Source organism: Rhineura floridana, chromosome 5 (genome assembly GCF_030035675.1).
Source record: "Rhineura floridana isolate rRhiFlo1 chromosome 5, rRhiFlo1.hap2, whole genome shotgun sequence".
Taxonomy (NCBI): Eukaryota; Metazoa; Chordata; class Lepidosauria; order Squamata; family Rhineuridae; genus Rhineura; species Rhineura floridana.
Window position 1 is genome coordinate 26,398,023 of NC_084484.1, and position 21,668 is coordinate 26,419,690.

Consider the following 21,668-nt stretch of genomic DNA (forward strand, 5'->3'; position numbering starts at 1 on the left):
TCCTCCCAGATAGCTGCAAACCGCTTTCTTAGGGCTTCGCGCACACCTCTCAGCAGCTGAAAACAGTATGTGTACCTCTCAGGTTTGTTTTCCAGTCCTTCTAACTTGCGGTCCAGATTGCAGAGCGTTGGTAGCAAATACCCCATGAACATGCCGTTCTCCCGTTGCAGGATATCTAGGGACTGGGCTAGTGGCTCCATAATCTCTGTGTATTCCTGTACCACTTCAATCTCGGCAGCTGTGATCCCGGACAAGGAGCAGCGGTCCATTATGGCATGCATTTTTAGTGGCACAGTTGACAGGAGCTCATGTAGTTGCTTCAACGCATCAAAGGTGGAATTCCACCTGGTCTTATTCGGTACCTTCAGATACACACCACATTGCGCATGGATATACTCAGCAATCTGGGCTGACTGGTTCTGCTTGGACCACAACTTGCTGCACTTTCCCATCAAAGAACGAAACTGTTTCTTGAAAGGATCAAGAAGACTACTTTTGGAGGAGTCAGAAAGCATGGCCTCTATGTCTTGTGTTGCCACAGGGTTGCGGGTGTGGCTAGCACATCTCTGGTGTGGTGGTAAAACAAAATCCTCTCCTGAGTCTGCAGCTTCTTCCTCTGCCTCAGGTCCTGTGTCCAGGATCTCACAGATAGGCACAAACTCCACCTCAGCCTCCTCCTCCTCCTGGTTATCACCATCATCGTCACTGGTGCCTGCAGCTTCCACTGGTTCTTTGGCCATGAAAACTCTGAACACTTTCACAAAGTTGGAGCCGTTATCTGTAGTAGTGCACATAACTTTGTTGTGGATCCTGTACTGCACATGTACATCATGCAGTGCTTTTGAAAGGACATCGTATGTATGGCGCCCCTTCAGACGCTTACAAGCCAAGGCCCCGACCTCACATTTCAGGGTAGTTGGGTTGATCCAGTGGGCTGTTACCCCAAAGTAACTCTTCTTGCCATTGGTCCAACAATCTGCAGTGGTTGCTATATATGCCACAGCACCCATTCGGTTTGCAAGAGTTTCTCTCATGTGGCATGCTCAATTCTGTCTCTCAGAGTCTTGGCACATATGATGGTGAGATCTTTGGGGAGTCCAATGCGAACCAGATTAATGAATGATGGTTTGTCCACAGTCTGAAGTGGTAATGTCTCCTCTACAATGAAATCAATGATTCTCCTGTCGAGATTGCTCTGGGTGACAGGCTCCCTGCCAGATCCCCACCTCTCAAGGGTTGTCTGCTGCTGCTTCAGCATTTTGGGAGGAGGGGTGTCATGCACTGGTTCAGGAAGGCCACGTCTCCTTGCCTTTATTGCTTCTTCAATTGCTCTCAGCTTCTCAGGGTGTGCCCTCTGAGGAAGAACAAAGCATGAATCCAAGAAAAAATGGAAGAGGAACTTCACAATTTAAACATAAATAGACAATGGACACTCTTTGAGGACCAGCATGACAAAGGCTTACCTCAAAATGTTTCTTCACATTGGATGAGGAGGAAACAGCTGATCTCAGATTTTTGATCCTTGGAAGGCAGTAATTGCATCGTACAACAACATTTTTCCCACTCTGGCTCACAAATGTACAAGCTTTCTCAAAGCCAAACCATGGTACTTGCTGTTCTGCAGATGTGGCTGTGGGCAACTGGCACTGCTTCATGCCCTCCTCCTCCTCATGCACAGGGCCTCCTTTCTGAACCTCACTTTCTAGTTTTGCCTCCTCAGGATCAACAAGCTGTGACGCAAGTGGCCGCACTAACTGACTGCTGCTCTCAGCAGCAAAACCTGCAACAGGCGTCTCTGTAATAAACAAGAGATAATGCTCCTATATGGGTGAACTTCAGCTGTGATGTGCCCCCATCTCTTCCCCATGCTGCAAGATCCCCCAGTCAGAGTGGAAGTAAGCAGGTCGATAGCACAATTAAAAGAAATCCTATTTGCATCATTTTTGCTCACTGAATAACCCTGCCTGGGCCAGTCTAACCTACTATCTCACAGGGTTGTTGTGAGAACAAAATGAGACAAAATGCCGTTTATCTTTTATCTTTTATATTTTATATATATGAGCCTGGGTAGGGAACATTTAATCTAGCCTACTTGCTTTCAGCAAGAAGGGTTAAGTGCCTTCAGGCTAGGGCAGTCACCAGAAGGCCACAGCAGAGACAAAGGAGCCTAGTGTTGTGGAGATGTTAGATGGGAGCTTTGGGGAGTAAAGATGGAGGCTCCTGAAGGCTGCAATTCTAAACACACTTACTAAGGGATTAAGCCCCATAGAACTCAACAGGACTAACTTCTAAGTAGATATAGTTTGGACTGTGCTGTTGGTAAACCTTGACTAGGGTTCTTCTGCAAAGACATCCATATCCAAGCAGGGTTGGCAACCCCCTGCCTGGAATACCCTGCCCTTATCTTTTAATGTGGCTGCTCCAAATGTTTTTACAGATTTGACCCTTTACTTCAGAAAGAGGTCTGAAAAATGAGTAAGAGTAAGAAGTATCTTTTAAAATTGTTCTTTTCAATTCACTCTTGAATGAACATCTTACCTAGGGCAGATCCACACCATTCCTTTAAAGCACATTCAACACCCATTTGAAGCACATGAATCCCACCACAGAATCATGGGAACTGCAGTTTGTTAAGAGTGGTGAGAAGTATAACTGTGAGGGGGAAATGACACTTCCCAGAATTCTTTAGGGGAAGTCATGCGCTTTAAATGCGAGTTGGATGTGCTTTACACATATTGTGTGAATCCGCTTAATAAATTTTGCCTGCATGTAAATTGTTTTAATTAATTTAATAATTAATTAATTAATTTAATGAAAATAAGCTATAAAGTGTAGTGGGTGACCATGGGTTACTCACCATTTCTCAGCCTATCTGCCCCTCAGGATGAAAACAATGGAGAACCATGACTACCCCAAGGCATACTTAAAATGTAAAGGAAGTATTGTACAACCATAGTATGCAATTGGATACTTATAGGGACACAGCATGACAAAACTGGGTGGAAGTAAAAGTTCTACACTTAGGAAAAAGAAACCAAATGCACAGTTATAAGATGGGGGATACTTGGCTCAGCAGTATGACATGCAAGAAGGATCTTGGAATTGTTGTTGATCACAAGCTGAATATGAGCCAACAGTGTGATGTGGCTGCAAAAAAAGGCAAATGCTATATCAGGCTGCATTAACAGAAGTATAGTTTCCAAATCATGTGAAGTATTAGTTCCCCTCTATTCAGCACTGGTTAGGCTCAAGCACCATCTTGAGTGCTGTGTCCAGTTCTGGTCTCTGCACTTCAAGAAGGATGCAGACAAACTGGAACAGGTTCAAAAGAGGGCAACAAGGATGATCAGGGGACTGGAAACAACACCCTATGAGGAGAGACTGAAGGAACTGGGCATATTTAACCTGGAGAAGAGAAGACTGAGGGGAGATATGATAGCACTCTTCAAGTACTTGAAAGGTTGCCACACAGAGGAGGGCCGGGATCTCTTCTCAATGATCCCAGAGTGCAGGACACAGAATAATGGGCTCTAGTTGCAAGAAGCCACATTTCGACTGGACATCAGGAAAAGCTTCCTAACTGTTAGAGCCATACAACAATGGAACTAATTACTAGAGAGGTAGTGGGATCTCCGACACTGGAGGCATTCAAGAGGCAGCTGGACAGTCATCTGTCGGGAATGCTTTGATTTGGATTCCTGCATTGAGCAGGGGGTTGGACTTGATGGCCTTATAGGCCCCTTCCAACTCTACTATTCTATGATTCTATGAAAATATTTATATAAGCATGACTATCAAATATGTTTATTTATATAACCTGTAAAGATATTTATAGTGCAATCCTATGTTTGTTTACTCAGAAGCAAGTCCCAATGTATTCAATGGGGCTTACTCAAACAGGGAAAACTGCAGCCTCAAGTGATAAGGAACTTGTTCTTTTAACAAGTCCTTTAAGTTGAGACCTTATCCCAGTCTGTGTCTGTGTTGAAATTGCTTTTTAATATGTTTTTAAACTTTTTCTTTAAAAAAAATGTTTTTAAAGCTTTTAAAAATGTTTTTAAAGATGTTTTGTTTTAATATATTTTAAAGTCTGTTTTATGATTTTTAAAGTGTTTTTAGTGCTTTTGTTTGCTGCCCTGGGCTCCTACTGGGAGGAAGGGTGGGATATAAATCAAATAATAAAAATAAATAAATAAATAAACTTCATTCATTTTTTTAAAAAAATGAGTATTAGTTTCCTACATAATAAAAACTGTGATAAACCCTGCCTAATTTCTTTAAAAATAGGGTTGGAGGGAGAGAGATTTACAACACAAACGCAAGTCTGCACTATGTTTACTCACAAGTCCCATTAATTTACAGCACAATCCTAACCATGTCTACTCAAAAGCAAGTCCTAATGGAGTTCAATGGGGTTTACTCCAGGTACATGCTTTACTCCCAGAAATGGCTTTACTCCCAGAAAAGCAGATATTGGATTAAATACTTTCATATTTCATAGCCCAGGGTCTGACTCTTGGACAGAAGAGGAAAAAAAACATTAAGCCATATTACTTACGCAAACTGCAAAAAACTCAAACCCACCATATTCTGACGTTCAGCCTAGGCATGACTAGATCAACAAGTCACAACTCTGGCGTCATTGGCTACAATCATGAAAGGGCGGGGTTACAGCCAGAGCTTTGAAAAGTTTCTTTTTTAAACTACAACTCCCATCAGCCCCAGCCAGCATGGCCACTGGATTGGGCTGATGGGAGTTGTAGCTAGAGCATGGATCTGTTTTAAAAAGAGTTGTGCAGGGGGGGTTACATTTTGGTGTATATCTCGGGAATTAGACCACCTAGAAACTTACTTTTTTTAAAAAATTGAAGCGGAGAGTCCGGAGAGTAAGGGGTGGTAGCCAGAGAGCCAGAGCCCCCCCCAAAACCAGAGACTCCAGCCAAAAACACACACCGGGGCACACACACACACACACACAAATCATCATCACTCACCTCCACAGCTCTTTGCCATTCTGCTGCTACCTTCCTTGCCCTGGCTTTTTCCTCCGGCATCCATTTTTTCCTCTCAGAGTCAGACGATAGCAGGCCCTGCCTATTCACCTCTTCCCTCGTGCCTCCTAACACAGATCACGAGGGAAGAGACAGTCTGCGCAGAGGTCCAATCAGTGTGAGGCACATGTCTTGTGTTAACCAATCACAGCCAGGAGCTGACTTCCCCTTGTTCCCGCCCCTAAGTAACGTCCAACCTAACATGGAAACGTTAAAGTTGCAGCTGAAAAGTAGGGAAATTACTAGTCGTTCCTTTACTTGCCAAATGTAATGGAATTACCCACTCGTTATTTAAAATTGTAACTAATTACAAGTAACTCGTTAAAAATAACGAGTTACTTCCAAGCTCTGGAAATGCCTTCTTAAATCTATGACAAAAATACCAGATTCAAGTAAGTTTAGTACACTTTGGCCTGCTAACTTAAAACTAGGGGAAGCTGCAACTACATTCACCTTACACAGTTCAGTCACTTCATCATGAGAAACAAGTTTTCCTTGCAGTCTAATCGTTAAATGGAGGCTGAAAGGAGGGATACAGCTTATGGGAAATGCAAGGCTGCTGCTGAACATGAAAGGCTTACGATGACTTCTCTATCTTCACAATGTATATTAAAACTTACCTGTGCATCCCAGTACCATCACACTATGCATTTCCCCATCCTCAGAAGCAGCAGAGAATGATGTGGAAAGAGGCTGGGGAAATGCACAGTGGATGTTGTCAGGACATGGTTATGTTTAATACAGGGAAGCCATGCTTACTGGAACATGTAGATGTGTCCCAAGAATGTATGTGAGGCAGGCCTGTAGCTGAGGTGGAGGATGGGGGCACTGCCCCCTCCAGAGCTGGGCTTCACCTCCCCCCTAGGATTTTGGGGAGGAATTGTCTTCTTTTTGACAGACAATGACAGCTGCCATTTAAAGAATGATAGCTTGTTTTAAGAACAGGAGCAGTTTAAGAATAGGACCCTCTGAAAAATTCAGTGAATAAGGCAGGGTGGAGTCCCCAAAAGTCTGCTCACTCAAGACTTTCCCTGACTGATGGTGGACTTTTCATGAACACAATCAACCTATAACTCAGCCTTTCCCAACCGGTGTGCCTCCAGATGTTGTTGGACCACAACTCCCATCAGCATCAGCCATTGGCAATGCTGGCTGAGGCTGATGGGAGTTGTGGTCCAACAACATCTGGAGGCACACTGGTTGGAAAAGGCTGCTATAACTACTTAAGTGATCCTGAAAAAACAGCCCGTATAGGAACGTAACCTTTGAAGAGTTAAATATTAGAACTTTGTATTATGGGCTAGAGTTAGACTCCACCCCTTGGACTTTCTGTTGCTCTGCGTTTTAGTTTCATTTTCAGTTCTGCTGTCTACCAAGCCAGCAGTAATGAATGATATGTGTTTGCCTGCAGTAAGAAGTAAGAGTTGGTTTATTCTGCTATGATGAGTAGAGCAGGGTTGGGTGCTTATTGCTAAGAGTGAAATAAAGAGATAATTTAAAGTGATCTGAAAAACTGGCTATTCTAAATTACCCTTTTCTCTTTTAAAGCACCCACTGAACTCACAATCATAGTGACTATTTGTTCTTCTTTTCCTTGGTCACTTGATAGCAAAGGATGAAAACAGCCCTAGAGGAATAGAAATATTGGTGTGTACACTACAGTTAGCTAGCTGGCTGGCTGAACACCTAGGCTGTAACTTAGGCCTAATTTCTGATTTTCCTAATATGTGCAGCTCAGCATGAGGCATTTTCAGGGTTTCTGTACAGACAAATCAACCCAGAAACAAGTAAAAACAAAACAATTGGTTTCCACAATTAGTTTCCAATTGCTTAATTTGCCCTTTATACAGCAGCCAGTTAAAAAGTTTTCCCTTGATTGCCCAACAGGAAGGAAAATCTAAAGGACACAAACAGAACTAGAGAGACGGACTTTCAAGGAGGAGTTTACACCCCCTAAAGTACTTGTTTTCTCTCTGAAAAGTGTATTGTGAACCTTTGAACCTACCATTCAGAAAGGTCAGGAACAAGACTAGAAGGAGGGGTTCAAGGAAGAGCTAACAAACATACCCTATAGTATTTATATTCTCTGTGCCCTTCCCTAAACTTGTATGTATGTATGTATGTATGTATGTATGTATGTATGTATGTATGTATTTATGTATGTATGTATGTATTTATGTATGTATTTATGTATGTATGTATGTATGTATGTATGTATGTATGTATGTATGTATTATTTGATTTATATTCTGCCCTTCCTCTCGGCAGGAGCCCAGTATGGATACGTTTGTCGTATGGACAAGTTTGTTTTTCAGGTGCCATCTAAAACTGAGATGCCAAGTACATCATCAAAGGCAAGCTCAGGAGCTCACTGTCTTTATCAGAGTAATTCAGTTCATGAAGAATCAGAACACAAGGACAGAACACAGGTGAAAGAGGACTGTAGCCATTGGCAAAAGTCAAGCTTTTGAATCTGGTGTTCCTGGGGATCTCTCAAAAAAGGGTGAGACAATTCAACAGATTAAACTTCATTCAGGTAAGTTAACACAATATTTGGATGAAGGAGGATTGATGGGGAAGGTCACTGCCTTTCCCTTCCCCTGGCCTGGCCCTCAGGTCCTCTCCATCAGTGGGGGGGGTTTGCCTGGCACTATGCCCTTTTATCCCCCCCCACATGCCCCACCTAGAAATGTGGCTGCCCAACCTAACAAAGACTACAGGGCTGATGTGAGGGTAGCTTGCATTGTTTTGTGAGGCAGTGGTTTCTTTACAAATTGATGAATGAGTGAAATTCATGTTGTTATGATGGGCAGCACGTCTGTGAAAAGGATTATGGATCCACATGGCTTCTGTTGGTGTCAGCTACTGCCAGGGGTGGTGCATGCATTTTGCCATCGCTGCAGTATTGTCCTCAACTGCATTTATTTATTTATGAACGAATGAATGAATAGCATGGTGGCATTTGGGAATACTAGTGGTCTGTGAGTTAGTTCAGGTTACACAGTGATCCCAATGACTACATAGCAACAGAGGAACATAGGAAGCTGCCTTATTCTGAGTCAGACCAGTGGTCCATCTAGCTCAGTATTGTCTACCCCAGTGGTGCCCAAACATTTTCCTCCATGGACCACTTGAAAATTGCTGAGGGTCTTGGCAGACCACTATTTTCCCCGCGTCTGTTGTAGAAATTGTAATAGGATGCGCTAGATGCTGCATGATTTTTAATTGCATTTTAATTGCTTCTTTTGTTTTTTATATATTGCTATATTTTATATATTACTGTATGAACTTGTCAAGGATTATCAATACCTGGGCACAGTCATTAACCAAAATGGAGACAGCAGTCAGGAAATCAGAAGAAGGCTAGGACTGGGGAGGGCAGCTATGAGAGAATTAGAAAAGGTCCTCAAATGCAAAGATGTATCATGGAAGAATAAAGTCAGGATCATTCAGACAATGGTATTCCCGATCTCTATGTATGGATGCCAAAGTTGGACAGTGCAAAAAGAGAACAAGAGAAAAATCAACTCATTTGAAATGTGGTGTTGGAGGAGAGCTTTGCACATACCATGGACTGCGAAAAAGAAATAATTGGGTGTTAGAACAAATGAAACTATAACTCACTAGAAGCTAAAATGATGAAACTGAGGTCATCATACTTTGGACAGGCATGATTCACTAGAAAAGACAATAATGCTAGGAAAAACAGAAGGGAGTAGAAAAAGAGGAAAGCCAAAGAAGAGATGGATCCCATAAAGGAAGCCACAGACCTGAACTTACAAGATCTGAGCAGGAAATGCTATTGGAGGTCACTGATTCATAGGGTCGCCATAAGTCGTAATCGACTTGAAGGCACATTACACACACATATTCCATAGAGTTCAGATTGTAATACAATGAAATACAATGAATAAGAGAGGCAATTAAAATACAATTAAAAATAAATATGAATATATAATATGATGAATGTGTCATCTCCCATCTTCAACCACAAATCCACAGACATGCTGCAGACCACCTGAATAAAGCTAGTAGACCACTGGTGGTCTGTGAACCACAATTTGGAAATCCCTGGTCTATACTGACTCCAGGGTTTCAGGCAGAGGTCTCCCCAGCCCTACCCGGAGATGCAGAGGACTGACCTGGGACCTTCTGCATGCAAAGCAAGTGCTCTACCACTGAGCTATGGCCCTTGCCTATAGAACTCTATAGGAGCGACTCAGAAATGACTATGCTACTATTTGCATAGCTGCATCCCTTCAGATGCAAAGCCTCATCCTAACTGCAGGTTCTGTTTCATGGTGGGATGATAGAGTGTGACGGAACTCTAGGGACCATTGCTCAGTTGTAAAGCACATGCTTTGCATGCAGAAGGACTCTGTCAATCCCCCTCCCCAATATTTTTTTCTGGTACCACCACTGATAATCCACTTTCATATGGACTGATCTCAAGAAAAAAGATGTTTCTCCCTCAGCAGTAGACCTTGGCTCAATATCCCATCTCTATGAAAGGAAACACAATCAGGATATTTAGAAGGTAGTTTTTCTTTCTTAAGGTTGGCGACATGTCTTATGAGCCAATCCTAAATAATGGCATGGGTTAAAGTGTAAGTGTTTTTTAAAGTAGTTATGTTAAGTAACTTGTAACAGAGCTGTACCTCCAGGCATACTCCAGTCTCAGTATCATGGTTCGCCACTAAAAGTGGGGAACAGAATACGATTTATCCTGGTATAAATGACAATTAATTTTGGTTTAATTTTCTTATATATTATATTAGGCAGGTGAAAAAAATCAGGAAAGAATAATTTATATTTCTATAAGCTACATTTCAGCACATTTCATTTGAAGTAGTCCCTTTTTCTATCACTCTTATGTTCACCAGTAGTTTCAGTTTTCTAGAACTGTGCAACCTATAAATTTATAACATATAAAGCAACTCTGTAATATATCATGAACAAGTGGGGGACCTGCAGCAAAATGTGCAGTGTATCTTTACTTCCTAACAGGAGAGCTCCTGTGGAGGGTTCCCGCTAGATGTTGTACCCTAGCATGGTATTCCATCTCACAATCCCCATTTTCCATGCTTCCTTCCCCCCACTTGACATGTTGTATGGCAACTGTGCATCCTCAATTCCAGAGCTTGGAAGTAACTAGTTACAAGTAACGAATTACTTGTAATTCATTACTTTTTTGAGTAACGAGTGGGTAATTCCTTTACATTTTGATTGTAATAGCACAAGGTGTAATTTTACTACTTTTGTGGAGTAATTGGAACGTTTCCAGAGTTACTTTTGGGCATTACTTGGGGGGGAGCAGGGGAAGTCTTCTGCTCCTCTGATTTGTAGATGAAAATCATGTGCCTCAAACTGGGCTTCTGTGCAGTGTCGCTCTTTCCTTATGCTCTGTGGATGGGTAGGAGGCGACGAGGGAGGAGGCAGAGAGTGAGACGGGGTGAAGTGGAGAAAACAATTATTTTAAAAAACAGATAGTGGTGGTGAAGAATGGAGTGGAGGGAAAAGGATCTGGAGGTCAAGAACATGGATAAAGGAGGAGAAGGAGGCAGAAGCAGAATGGAGATAAAGAACTGTGGAGGTGAAAGATGACTGTGTGTGTGTGTGTGTGTGTGTGTGTGTGTGTGTGTGTGTGTGTGTGTGTGTGTGTGTGTGCGTGTGCGTGTGTGAATACTGTGTTTGCACTTGGCACACAAAGTGGCCTCCACCACCCTCTCTGGCTACTGGGCTGCATTTGTAGTATTTTAACTTTTTTGCATCTCAGGGGAAAATGTTTGCTTGAGTGAGTGTCCCTTAGTTTGTGGCAGAGCAGGGTCTGGGAGGTGGTTAAGTGAGAGAGATTATGCTGGCTGGCTGAGTGAGGGGGTTGCACTTGGTTTGACGTGCAAAGATCTGAGTAGTGGCCTCAGCCTCCCTCCCCACCACCCTTACCAGTGGAGAGACCACCATTGCTATCTTATGAATAAAAATAATTATTATACTACCTCTGTATGTGTTTGTTTATTTTTAATGTTGTTTTAGGCTACTTAGATGTGCAGCAGCCAAGGCCAGCGCCTTGTAGGCATTTTTTAAGTAACTGAAATGTAATTGTAGTGATTACTTTGGAGGAAAAGTAAAGTAATCAGTTACTTTCAGAGCAATTGTAATTGTAACAGTGATTACTACTTTTTGGGGGCCATGTAACTGTAACTGTAATTTATTACTTTTTACAAGTAATCTTCCAAGCTCTGTTCAATTCTCATTAGGATATTGGAGGAAGGAATTATTAGTTTTTAAATTGAAAATGAAATGGACGGCCTTCAAGTCAATTCTGACTGATGGCGACCCTATGAATAGGGTTTTCATGGTAACCGGTATTCAGAGGGTGTTTACCACTGCATTCCTCTGAGGCTGAGAGGCAGGGACTTGCCCAAGGTCACCCAGTGAGCTTCATGGCTGTGTGGGGATTCGAACTCTGGTCTCCCAGGTCATAGTCCAACACCTTAACCACTACACCACACTGGCTCTTAATTGTACTTCTGCAAATCTCAGATCTCCTGGAACCCTCCTGATACCCTCTTCTTGCTTTTCAGTGGCTCTCTTTGGGTTACATTGCTATTCGAGCTCACCACCTGAGTTCATGGTTAGTGGGAAAGATTTTACGTTAGTGCCACTATGGACCCATCGTTTATAGAAAAACCCCGGAGGATCATCCTTCACCACTGGGACCTTCCTCTTGGGTCCCTGTTTCTTTCCTTCTCTGAGACCCTTAGGATTTTGGAATTAGTTCTCTCTGTGCTAGGTCTCAAGAATGTAGAGCACTTTCTCTGGCCAACAGCTTCACTAGGAAAATAAGTCTTAACTAATTATAAGTGCGCTACTTGAAACTATGCTCGGCTTTGTGGAGAGGGGCCATAGCTCAATGGTAGAGCATCTGCTTCATATGCAGAAGCTCTCAGGTTCTATCCCCAGCATCTCCCAGCAGGGTAGGGAAAGACCCCTGCCTGAACTCCTGGACAGCTGCTGCTACTCAGTGTTGACAGTGCTGAGCTAGATGGACTAATGGTCTGAATAAGTATAAGGCAGCTTCCTATGTTCCTCAGAGCTCAGAGCAGAAATATTCAGCATTGACTGTTGTCACTGGCAGGCATTATGAAGCCACCAGACTGGCAAAACCTGGACTTTTGCCCTTATCTGTTCAACTGAGCAATTCCTTCCACACTCTGCACACCAGGGGACCATAGCTTGATGCTACACCCTCATCTGGGTCTTCATTTCACTTTGCTCTGGTCATAACGAAGTGTTTATACATGCAAAATTGTATTGAAGTGTCCTGTCAAGACTGTCCCACCCCATCCAGCACCATAGATACTCTGCCTATTCTCCCTAGGACTGGATTAGACCAGCTGTTCTCTAAACTATCCCCCTCCTCTGTTTTAAACTCCTTGCCAGCGTCAAATTTGGTTTCTAAATGCTGATGATCCCCCATGGTTTATTATTGAACCAAGAACATGAATATTAATGTTGATTTTTGAGTGCAGGAAGAATCCAGAAGGCATGTTTAGATCAGACGAGAAATGGCCTTTTAAGTTCTCCTTGAAGTAAACAAAGTTATTTGTAAAGGCCTGTTACAGTAACAATAGGTAGAAAAACCTGCTGTTAACTTCTGGGCCAAGCTGAGTTTAATCCCTCCTAGAGAAACATGGGTTTAGCACAGTTGCTGTTTTGGTTAACTATCATTCATTTTTCTCCTAATAGATGTAAAGCTTTGAAAGAAGACACTAAGCTGAGAGCTGTGGCCTAGTACAAGGGCTTAAACTCTGAGGGTTTTTTTGTTTGATTGGTTTGCTTTTTTTGTGAAATTAGACAGAGCTAGGGATGGGCATGAAATCTGGTTCCGTTCACGTTTCAAGCCAATTCTATCAAACTTACACTTTCTGAAACAACATGAGAATTGAAACACAGCTATCCTTCGAAATTCAAAGTTATTTGAATTTTGCAATGCAATTTGCCAACCAAACATTGTTTACAATAATGCATATGTTAAGGGAAGTGTGCATAAAAATGAATATATGAGTGAAAGTAGCATACAAAAATGCAGTATATGATGAGAAACTGCAAAAATGTGTTCATTAGTTCATTAGTCAAGACTGCCTATAAAAATGTGTTTATGAGGAAAACTTTGCACTAAAATGCTGGAGAGTTTTCATGAAGACTGTTTTACAAACAAATTGCAAATTGCTGGAGAAATGTGGAGAACTAGAATTAAGTTGGGGAAAATGAGGAACTGAGAGAACTGAAACTGACAGATCTTTCCATCCTTAGCCAGAGCATATATTAGAACAGACCACTGTTATGTGGAGATACCTTAGGCCTAGTCACAACTTACACAAACTCTGAATTTAACCCATGGTAGGCAAAGGACTATATACTAGCCCCACCTTGTTTCCATGTGTTTGCTCCATAGACTCTAAGTAAAGATGCAAGGGACTGATAAACACATGCACATCGTTGTATGCATAAACATCACATGATATACACACAATTTTACCACTCAGAAATTTGGGGCAAATATTGTATATATTGGGTACAGGTAGGTATGCATTGTTTGCTAGATTTGGGTATTCAGAAACATACAGTGTGAAGCATGGTTTTATATAGTTTGCCAAAGGTAGATTAGGTCTTTTGTAAACTGTCCTAATAAAAATAAATTAGTTTATAAACAGCTTTTCCAAGATGGAAACTGAACTTCACATTCAAAAAAGTTACAATGTTACACATTTGGGCTCTGCCGAAACTCCCCAGTTTTTCACATTTTGGCAGCATCAAAAAGTTTTCTTCTTTTAAATTATTTTTTTAACAAACCTTGCAAAATTTGCCTACACTGCACGGAAGCATATTTTCATTGCTCCAGTTTAATCAATTATCCGTAGCCTGATTGGCTGTGCAGTGTTATGACTAAAGATGGACAAGAAATTTGATTCACTTCACATTTAAAGGTGAATCTACCTAATTCTTACTTTCCAAAACAATACACAGACCGAAACACAGCCATGCAAACTGAAATTCACAGTTCTCCAAATTTTGCAATGCATTTCTCCAGCTGTGTAATGTGTACAAAAATGCATATGCTACAGTAAAGTGTCCATAAAAATGTGTGTTTTGGTGAAAATAACATACAAAAATGCATTGTACTGGGGAAAATATCAATATTGGGGAAATATGCTTTGTAAAAATGTGCATATTAGGAAAAATTGCATGCAAAAATGTGCGTATTAGGAGAAATTCCCACTAAATGCTAATGAAATTTCATGAGTTTTTAAAAAATCACAATCTGATATAGCAATGTGGAGAACTGAATTTAAGATTGAAAAATGAGAAACTGAGAGAAACCAAAAAACACAGATTCACCATTTATGACATCATCCTGTTCACTATGAGCTCCCTGATTGGCTGGGATTCCACATGACTAATCCAGAACAAGAGAAAGCAGAAGCATCCAAAAAGCAGCAACCAGGGTGAAATAATGGCATCGAACAGAATTTTAAAAGATTATATTTTGCAGACTGTGTTGTTCAGTCAATTTTTCTACTGCACCAAAGCAGTGCATCCCTACTCCACAGTAAGAAAACACTAAAAGAAGAATAAGGCTGCGATGCTAGACTCACCTGGGAGTAATTCCTTACCCCAGAGCTTGGAAGATTACTTTTAAAAAGTAATAAATTACAGTTACAATTACTTGCCCAAAAAGTAGTAATTACAGTTACAATTACAATTGCTCTGAAAGTAACTGATTACTTTACTTTTTCTCAAAAGTGATCACTACAATTACATTTCAGTTACTTTTTAAAAAAATGCCTACAAGGTGCTGGCCTTGGCTGCTGCACATGTAAGTAGCCTAAAACAATATTAAAACTAAACACACACACACAGGGGGTAGTAGAAGGGTTCGAATCCCCACATAGCCATGAAGCTCACTGGGTGACCTTGGGCCAGTCACTGCCTCCCATGAAAACCCTATTCATAGGGTCACCATAAGTCGGAATCAACTTGAAGGCAGTACATTTATTTTTTTTATTTTGAAGAAGATGATTATGATAATGCAGCATTTCAAATTAATTCTGTATGACAAGCATTCCATGCCAAGCTTGGAAAACCAAGGAGGAGGTATAAAATGTAGGCAAAAATACTTTTGACAAAATGCCATTTATCCTTTATATCTATATCTATAATTAGCAATACAGCTGAATGATGTATGTAAAGTATTTTTTCTCTTTCCCTTTTTTATTAGTATTTTAGTACTACTGCTAAAGTTCTGATGAAAGAATAAAGCATTCATTAGCCACATTCAAATGGTTAGAACACATCACATAAATTCCACTGAAGGTGGAGTTTTTGCCATAGAAAAGGCAAAAAATACATACCCTATGATAGCCCAATAGACAATCAGAACTAATATAAAACCCTATTGCTTCTCATTTGCAAATGTTGCAAGATCTAAGGTAACTCTAGATCATGTGAGTTCAGATGATGCATGTTATGTAAATTTGTATAGATATTAGCAGAGATTGTCAACAGTCTGAGATGTGTGTGTGCCAATGTGTGCGTTTACCTAAGTGGCAGGCTTTTACCCTGCACTGAGATCACTGAGACTTAAGACTTAGTAAAATAAGAAAAGCTATTTTATTTATAGAAATACATAGTAGATAGGAAAGGCATACCTAGTTCTAACTAACTTGGAGGCGCAACACTCAGGTTTGGGAGTTGCCCTCCTGGCTCAGGAGGGAGAGAGCAGAGACAAAGGTGTCTCCTCTCTCTTGGATTACTTTATTGCTTAACTGCATTCTGTGTTTGCCTCTGTAATTCTCACTTTTTTTCCCCACTGTTTGAATGTCTTTTGGGAATGCCTACTGATTATTTGTTATCATTTTGGGCTGATTACCTTCAGCTATTATCTCACCAAAGTTGCATACACATGACAGATTTAAAGCACATTTCCACCACCACCCCAAAAAAGAATCCTGGGAACTGTAGTTTGTTACGGGTGCTGGGAATTGTAGCTCTGTGAGGAGTAAACTACAGTCCCCAAGATTCTTGGGGAAAAGCCATGTGCTTACATGTATGGTGTCTACTGGGAGACTCTTACGGATTGATTCTATACTCCCAGAAGTAAATCCTATTTAATGCTATGGGAATTACTTCCAAGTAAGTATGCTTGGAATTGCAGCTTTTAGGTCATGCTTAATAGCCACGTTGTGTCAAACTGAACAGTTTCCAATCAGATTTAAATACTAACCACTTAAACTGGTCAGAGTGTCATTCCCTCTATTTCTGAAGCTCAGGCTGGAAGTGTTGTTGCTTATGTAGCCATGGTATCACCATCCATACCACACATAATAAGGAGTATTAGTGGGCAAGAGGGAACCCCAAGTGTTGCAGAATACAAAAAAGTGAGAGAGAAAACAGAAAGGGGATGACTCCCAAAACAGCCCAAATGAGTACTGAGCATGCTCTGTTATGAAATGCTCAGTGGCTGTGTGAGTGAGTGAGTGAGTGTGTGTGTGAGAGAGAGAGAGATGTCTCAGCTAACAGAAAATTATAGAATAGTAGAGTTGGAAGGAACCTTTAAGGTCATCGAGTCCACACCCCTGCTCAATGCAGGAATCCAAGTTGAAGCACGCCTGACAGGCCAATTCCCCCCACAGAACTCCAGCCACAGAATTGTCTGAGAAGAGGGGCTGACTGTTAAACCACTCTGGACATTGGAGCTCTGTCGGGAGTATAGGAGTCTCCTAATAACACTCAGCACCCGTCACAAACTACACTTGCCAGGATTCTTTGGGGGAAGTCATGACTGTTTAAAGTGGCATAAATGTCTGGCGTGGGTGTGGCCAGAAGGTCATCCAGCGAGTTCATGGCTGTGGTAAGATATGAACTCAAAACGTCACAGCTGCACCCAGCATGGAACTACACTTTCAGCAGCAAATACCAGAAAACCAACTAAATGTGTGCTGTCAATGTGCAAAGCATTTGCTGGGGTGCATTTGGGTAGGTGAAGCAGGAGATAGATGGAAGGGGCTGTTTTCCATGCTTGCCACTTTACCAGTGCAATGCCCCATGTTTTTCCTTATTGACCACCATCAGCTAGGGGAAAGTGGCCAGGGAAGGGGTTGCAGATAAAAAGTTTCAGCAGCAAATTACCCCCTCTCATCACTTCTCCCTAACAAAATGCCCCCCACATCAGTAGCAGACACCAGCAGGGAAGTTCTTTTTTGAGTTGTAATTCAGCTCTCGTTCTGTTAATTCCCAAACTACACCAGTTGTCATTTTGACCTACATGCATAGGGAGAATGACAGTGTAAAGGGTGTGCACAAGGGGGAGGGGATGACAAAGGATTTAGGACTTAAAGATTTAATATTCCATGAGTAGAAAAAAATACCCTATGCAAATGTCTATATTATTGCAGAAAAGTTCAGTTCTACATATGTTTGCCATCTTTTCCTCAAGCACAACTGTTTTTGAGATAACAGTCTTATTCTCTCTTGCCCTTCACCAAAAAGCTATGTTAGTTGTCCAGTACGTGAAATGACTGCAAGCAGGTGCAGCCCAAGACATTTTGCTACTTGAAGCAGAAGAGCAAATGGTGCCCTGCCCCCAAGTCAAGGTCATAGTACCATAGCTTGAAAAGTTATGTTGGCATTTGAGGCAGAAAATCTCACAAGTACCTCTTCCTGACAGTAAATATACAACAACCAAAAATTAAAATAGCTAATAATTTGTTGCATGGTGCCCCAAATTAGTTGCTTGGGGTAGTCATCTCTTGCTGCCTAGTGAGAGTCGCTCTATGAGAGGCACATAACTGAAGCAAAACACACAAACAGAAGTATGAGACTGCACCTACCTCCTAGTCTCTTGCCAGTTCCCAATTTTCACCCTCTCTGGAGGGGTGCAAGGACAAGCAGAGGGGATGCAAAGAGGGTGCAAGGACAAGCGGAGGGGATGCAAAGAGGGTGCAAGGACAAGCGGAGGGGATGCAAAGAGGGTGCAAGGACAAGCGGAGGGGAAGCAAAGAGGGTGCAAGGACAAGCGGAGGGGATGCAAAGAGGGTGCAAGGACAAGCGGAGGGGATGCAAAGAGGGTGCAAGGACAAGCAGAGGGGATGCAAAAGGGTGCAAGGACAAGCAGAGGGGATGCAAAGAGGGTGCAAGGACAAGCGGAGGGGATGCAAAGAGGGTGCAAGGACAAGCAGAGGGGGTGCAGAGAAGGTGCAAGGACAAGCGGAGGGGGTGCAAAGAGCGTGCAAGGACAAGTGGAGGGGATGCAAAGAGGGTGCAAGGACAAGAGGAGGGGATGCAAAGAGGGTGCAAGGACAAGCGGAGGGGATGCAAGGACAAGCGGAGGGGATGCAAGGACAAGCGGTGGGGATGCAAGGACAAGCGGAGGGGATGCAAGGACAAGCAGGGGGTGCCAGGAAGAGCAGAGGGGGCGGGCAAGCAGGCTGAGGGAGGCAGGATGAGCGGGGGGCAGGGAGAGTAGGCTGGAAAGGGTAACACAGACACTCACCTCCACAGCTCTTCACTTCCATTCTGCTGCTTCTGCTTGCCCTCCAGCTCAGTCTGACTCTCCACTTCCTCCCTCATGCCTCCATAGAGCACGAGGGAAGAGCTAAACAGCGCAGAAGCCCAGTTTGAGGCACATATCTTTCCTCCACCATTCCACCAATCACAGCAGCAGATGATTTCCCCTGCTTTCCCCCCCAGTAACGTCCAAATGTAACACAAAAAAGTTACATTTGCAGCTCAAAAGTAATGAAATTACCACACGTTCTGTTACATACAAAATGTAACGAAGTTACCCACTCGTTATGCAAAATTGTAACAAATTACAAGTAACTCGTTATTTCTAACGAGTTACTTCCAAGCTCTGCCTTACTCCTGAGTAGAAAAGGTTTCTATTTAAAAGCATTCTGCTTTCAACAAACTATTTTAAGTTTTAGCATTTCTAGGCTGTTGTTTTCTCTTTGATGATGCAGGGCAATAATGATAGCTCTGGGAGCTTTGCTTTTTTAATTTCTTTGTTTATATAGCCACCATTTCTTTTTTTCCCAGGCACTCTCCCAGCTGCTGAGCTTTCTAAATGTGAGAGCTGTCACAGGGTGACAGGAGGTAAAACAGAAGGTAAAAGTAGATAGCAGGAGGCAGAATGGAAAAACCTCTTTATCCTTGTACTGCTGGGAAAAAAAGATAATTTCCTCTTGACCCTTGCTTTCATCAGGTTGCACCATCCTTTGGCCTCCACTGATGTAGCTATCCCATAATGCAGCGCTAATGAATTTACAACTAATGAATAAAAGGCACCGCTCATTTTTAGCTGTACATATGTACATGCAGTATAGAAGTACAGTATTGGTTAATGCAAAAACATACATTGGGACGCATCAGATCTTTCTAAGCCGAAACAGTTATACTGACAGTTACACAGAGACAGAAATCATTAAAAGATTTCCATTAACTCCAGAGAACTCAGAAACCTTCCTTTTGTTTCACAACATTAGTTTTCCAATAAGTTTTTTTGAGGGGGGTGGAGCTGCCATAGTATTGATACTTTCACTTAGCAGTAACTAATGGAGAAGTCCAAATATAGCTGTTTCCAGCCTTGGAGCTGAAATTCTCATGAGCTCTACAAAGTAAAAAATGAATGCTTAGCATCATGCCAGAGATAAACATAATGCCTGCACGTCTCTTTGCTGTTTTGAAGCTGAAAGAGAGTAAAAGCTGCCAAGTAAAAGCCCCTGAGCTAATTCTGTTCAAATTATAGCACATATATTTGCTAAAGGAAGTGTTGCCAACCTTTTTAGGGCTGTGAGCACATTTGGAACTTTGAGAAAATGGCTGCCGTGTGGGTGTGGCATAACACAAAATGGCTGCCAGATCTAAGAGGCAGAAAAAGAGATTGGGCCACAAAATGGTGCGGGCATGCCACACCCCTCAAAGGGAGAAAGGGCACCTACATCTGCCACTGCTACGCTCATTTAGAGACAGAAGCTCTTTGTACTTCTCTTCTGTTCAGAACTGAAAATAAGTTGCTTGTCTAGTCCTGGCATCCAATGAAATGTGGAAGTGTTTAAGGGGAATATTCAGTGTAGGAGAGGCCAAGCCAGTGCAAGCAAACTGAACAGGAAGAGCACATTGTGGATTATTGAGAATAACTTTTGCAGAGGCCATAGGAATGACTGCAGGCACTGCATTGGCAACCCCTGTGCTAAAGCACCTATTCATAAAAATATTACATTAATCCTGTCTTTGATGGGTGGAGCGGATCAGACTTTGGGAAACAGCCTGTTACTGAATGGGGAGGGGGCAGGGAATGACGGACAGCAAATAATAGCTGCAGTGTGTATGAGGTGTCTATGAAAAACAAAAAGCAGGCACTGGCAAGGTGAAGCCTGTTCCTAAGAAGGGGATGAATTGGACAGCAGAGAGTCTATTACATCTGCCACCAGCATTCACACACACACACACACTATATATATATATAGTGTATGTGTGTGTGAATGCTGGTGGTTCTCTGCTGTCCAATTATATATACTGTATATATTATATATACTGTAATTCTTCTCTTGAAGTGACCCTTCCCCCACCTAAGTTTAGGGTAGGTACAAAGAGTCCAGTCGTGAATGGGTCTTGATGAATACATATCAATGTGGCAACTGGTGGTTATGGGTTGAATCTGTTCCCAAGACTGTTTTTTTTTCCACATCAAGTTTCAGTTGGGGTTGATATTTTCTTATGAACATTGGAGGTTTCCAAACTGAATTATTAGAAAGTTCTGTAATATGTTACTTGGTGCCAGTCATATTCCAGCCCACCTACATTCCCCTCTGGCTCTGCAGAATCATTATAAAGCAACAAAGGAGTTGGGGAAATATAATAAAAATGTGCACATTTGTTTTGGCTCCTTTTATGTGTTTTCTCATGGGCCTTGGTAATGAGTTTGGCTCATTTTGTGTTTGCTGATTTAAAAGTTGTGTTTGACATGCCAACCCTATTCAGCTGTTGCACTCACTCTCGGACCAATGCACGATCGGCACTGGGCTGAATAGCCACGCCCCCTGGCATCTGCTCATGCAGTGGGAACATCTGCAGAGAGGAAAATATCCCATACGCAACTGTATGCACGGAACCTTCCTCTTTGCAGATATTCGTGCTTTACATTCAGACACCCGGGACATGGCTAGCTGGGACATGCAACGTCAGGAGTGTGGCTATTCAGAGTGGCCTTGCTCCCCCAAACCTGTGTTGATCTTACACATAACTTCTGAAAACGGCTTCCAAAACTCACTGATTTGCATTCTCTACAGGGTGCATTAATAATTCACAAACCCCAAATTCTTATGTAGACATCACTTAGCTTTCCAGTTGTAATGGCATCGTGCTTTCAGTTTATAGTTTTTTGTGGGAAGCTAGCAAAGTGTCTTAGTTTAAAATGCACTTATTTTCTGCCAGCGAAGTTTGCCTTACCACCCAAGATTTCCATTTAATTGCATGTGGGGAGTGGTCTTTTGTTTTCCAGCTCCACTCTGACTTTAACTGAAGCCCCAAAATAGTTTTCTTGTTTGAAAGGCC